Source organism: Leopardus geoffroyi, chromosome A1 (assembly GCF_018350155.1).
Source record: "Leopardus geoffroyi isolate Oge1 chromosome A1, O.geoffroyi_Oge1_pat1.0, whole genome shotgun sequence".
NCBI lineage: Eukaryota > Metazoa > Chordata > Mammalia > Carnivora > Felidae > Leopardus > Leopardus geoffroyi.
Window position 1 is genome coordinate 146,361,320 of NC_059326.1, and position 4,642 is coordinate 146,365,961.

Genomic DNA, 4,642 nt, shown 5'->3' on the forward strand with positions numbered 1-4,642 from the left:
GCCAGTGGGTGAGTTGATTCTTGCTGATATTCATAGATAAGGTTAATCTCAGGATTGGGGAAAGAAAGGAGTAACCAGCACATGCCCCCTGAATGTCTCCTACTGAAGTAAGCCCTCTTGTTATCACACAGTGTTTCCTGTAACTCTTCAAAAAGACTGAAGTGAGCCCTCACGTAATTTCTGGCAAGGTGAAGTCCTGGGTATACTTCACAAAGTAGAAATTCCAACCACAGTGGGATTTCCAAGAACACACCTTTAAACCAACCAACCAACCAACAAACAAACCCAAAAAACAAAACAAAAAAAACCCCAAACAAGTGAATTTTCATTCTCTAAAAGCTCTTTGTCGATGTTTAAACAACTACTGAGAAACAGAAGTAGGGGCCAGTGAAGAATACGTTCGCTGTACTATAAACACAGGACAGTCATCTGTTTTTAGAGCTGGAAAGGCTTTCAGGAATCTTCTAACCCAAACCCAAGGGAAATGAGACTTGCCCCAAATTTCTGTATCTATCATACTCCCACCACTTTCCCATGAGGTAAATGGAAAGGCGGAAGAGCATGAAATTTCTGAGGCTGGAGTTCTATTCCTCACTCATATTTTCTCATAAGGCTTTTTGCCATTTGTGCCATAACTGCAACTATATATATTTGAGTGGAAGGAAAAAGTGGGAGTAGGAAATGTAACATGACCCATACCTACATTATGTGGACAAGAATAATCCATAGGATGTCTTTGATGATCTTTGTCCTCTTTAAAAGGAAACTAAACATAAGAATTGAGTGTGTTTGTCTTCAATCTCAACAACTTTATTTTCTGAGAGCCAATTTCTGTAGATTTCCATGACTGATTAAAGGATGAGAAATTTGGACAGAGCAGAAAAAGTCCCTATGGAATAGATTAGAGAGTGTTAATATGCTTAAGTAGAAAGGAAACTTCTGTAGAATTAGTGATACACAACTCAGGTTTAGTAAAGTCGGCTGACCATACCAGCATCAGCTCACTAGTACCTTCCAATGACCACTTATTTCCTTGTAACTCCATTGGGTGTGATATTCAGGGTGTCTAAGATCATCTGTCATTTTGCTGGACTTCTTCACAGCCCCTCTGCTTCCTGGCTGAGTTATTTATGTAACATTATTCCACATGGGAAAGCCCAGCTGTTAAAGTTTTAGAATCAGGAATAAGAACACATTTTTATTAGATCTTTCATCTTGTCTACAGTATGTTTTTCTTGGTTTAAATAATGATAACAGCATGCTAGCCCTCCACCATAACTCATTCGCTAGTACATGTCTTTGGGGGCGAGAGCTGCCCTTGCTGTACTTCTGGGGTTCCAAAATGGGACTGATAGCAAACTAAAGGTGAAATCTGTGTGTGGGATTTGTATAATCACCTGGTGAGTTTGAACTCATACACCTGGGTTAAGTACTGCAGAGGTAAAAACGATAGAACTAAGTTACATATTGGTAGGAGCAAGATGGGGATTAGAGAGAAAAAAAAGGGTTTGGGGGATTAGAAAGTCTTGGTCATAGAAGAAAAGTTGTACTATTTACAAAATTAGGGAAACCCAGCAAAGAAGGAGGAGGTTGAGAAGGGAAGACAAAGCTTTGTTTGTCATATGAAGTTGCGAGTTGCTGGGAAGAGATCCAGGTGGAAGGGTCTTAGGGGGCACGATGACCTAGTGATGTGTCAGCTTGGTTAGGCTGACCTACATCTCCTAGAATTCCTTTCCCTTTAAGGTTCTGGTTAGAATGGACCATGGGAGAGTCTTGTTGAAATGAGGAGGGCAGAGGCAAAGCAGTAGCCATTTTATTAGCTCATACATGTTGTAACAGATGTGCTGATTAACTTGTTAGCATGAAGTCACAGCTGGGTCTACAGCTACTCTTACCTTTTCCTTCAGCTTCTCTGACTCCTGTGCCAGATTTTTTAGTTCCAAGATGAAGGTCACTGGCTTCTTTCTGCAGGATATCCACCGCACCAAGATCAGAGTAACAACTGACATGAGTTTCAGCCCATCCTAAAGCTTCTAGCCTTCCCTTCTTGACTATCTGCCCTGTGGGTTTTCAGTTCTAATATCACAAATACAGTAGCCTTACAGGGACTAAACTACTATACCTGCTCCAATTGTGTAAGGTCAGACCCTTTGTATGAGTTGGCTGGCCTTTCCTGTGGTTCACAGAACTGCATGATTTGGTCTGTTTTTGCAGCCAATTTACACCATTCTTTGTCTCAGTAATATTCCTCATTCTAGTGTCCTATCAATTTCTTCACCACTTCAATCTTCAAAGTTCTTTCCCATTGACTCCATGGACTGGTCTCCTCTGACCACTCCATCTAAATCATCCTTTGTTTTCCTCAGAGTCCTTACTAGAGATTGTTTGCTTATGTAATTAATTTTTTGGTTAGCTGGTCTTCATTACAATCTAGGTTCCATGATAGATGCATCTATCTTGTTCCACACTGGATAACCCTGACCCTAGCACTGTGGCTGGCACACAGCCAGTTCTCCAAGAATTGTTTTAGGAATAGAAAGGGCGATATGGAAGACCTTACTTTGTAGGGTAGGGATGTCAAAGGGATTAATTTTCTATTCCTTGGGGACATACAGATCATCCTGAGTTCCACCCCTATTTCTTTTCTTCATGCAAGGTTGAACTAACTGCCTAGGGATTCAGGAACCATCTCAGTAGTTCCTACATCCAATTTCTAAGTGTTAACAGATTCAACTACACTTCTTTGAAAAGATGCTTGTGATAGTTAATACTTCAACTAGTATTGGAACTGCCAGTAGTATGAATGCAGTTTTACATTGTGGGTTTAGAATTAAGTCACTGTATATTTTTGGCCTTGATTCACTTAGGGCTAAGAATGTGACCCTATATTGTGTTCTATAGCTCTCTTAATTTCATATTGCAGACTTCTTAAACATTATTTTATAAGTCAAAGAACTCTCATTAGTTTTCAAGATTTAATAAAGGTTCAATTTGTGAATAACACATTGATTAAAAAAGCAAGCCAACTTTATTAAATAATATCAAAAGAAAAATGCTATCTTGTGTTTTTTAGGAATCTAAATGAAATATTATTGAGATTATTCTATCTTTATAATTTTCAATTTCCAAGGTCAAATATTTTTAGTGTTACCCGGAGCCTGCAGGTCACTTTTCTTTAACACTTCAATACTGGAAATAATTTTTCTTCAATGCTGGCCTTCTTGAAATCCTTCATGCCATAATGATTTCTTATTTCTTTTTAAACAGTATCCTTGCACATTTTTTCCAACATTTAGTCTAGACATACTACTTGATCAAAAATGTTGAAGTGACTCATAAATTACATGTTTTGGCAATTTGGCTACAAACCTTCAGTCACTATGCATTTGCTCATAGGTTACTTCCCATATCAAATAAAGCTCAACCAGCAGTTCTCAAGTGGTCTCATCCTCCACGTAATGTATGTGATTTACCCTTATTCCCAATATTTATGCTCCCCCCCCCCAATAAATCTGTTATGGTTAAGGATATTAAGACAAACCCTCTGAATTGAAAACAGATTTTGCTTTCCCATTGTTAAATTCAATGGTCTCAAAGCCATTGTGAATAGTTTTGTCCTGAGTTAGAAATCAGAAATTTAGTGATTTCTCTCTATAAAGTCTCAGATCAACTGGTAGTTGTGATTAAGCAGTGAGGGAGGTTAATATATATATTGTTGGAACTAACTTAAGATACTGCTTTTCTTTTTTTTTTTTTTTTTTTTTTTTTTTTTTTAATTTTTTTTTTCAACGTTTATTTATTTTTGGGACAGAGAGAGACAGAGCATGAACGGGGGAGGGGCAGAGAGAGAGGGAGACACAGAATCAGAAACAGGCTCCAGGCTCTGAGCCATCAGCCCAGAGCCTGACGCGGGGCTCGAACTCCCGGACCGCGAGATCGTGACCTGGCTGAAGTCGGGCGCTTAACCGACTGCGCCACCCAGGCGCCCCAAGATACTGCTTTTCTATTCCTATCTTAATGCTTGTTGAGTTAAAAGTTCAACTAAAAAATATAGTTGCACCAATTCATTTGGTTAAGCAAATCCTTTCTAGTTATAGGTATAATAAAAGTTTATCTGTGTGAATTCGGTGCTGGGAAGATAACAGAAAGTCCATGCCACGCAAAGCAAGGCACACAGTACATATAAGCTTTTTTGTATTTCTCAATAAATGGTATAAATTGGCTGAATAATTGACTCTGATGGACATTGCTCACAGGTAGATTTTGGACCAAATGTTTGGGTATCTGAAGGCTCATAGTGGAGGACGAAGTTGAAAGTAATTGTCAACAATCTGTCACTCTCATTCAGAATCCAATTTCTCCCATATCTGGGGGGAATTAATGACTTCATATCTAAAGAGAGTAATGTAGGTTCTTGAAAGTTCACTCAGAGAAACAGTAATAGAACAGCTTTAAGATGCAAAAAAAACATAAAAACTTCTCCAAAAGAATCTTGACCAGCCATTAATTAAAATGCAGGTAAAATGAACAGAAACATTTCTCTATTCCCATCTCACTCAGAAGGTGCCAATTTCAATCATTTAACCTCTAAAGAAACTGTTCTCATCCATCTGACAGTAAGACAAAATTGGGAGGCTGAGAG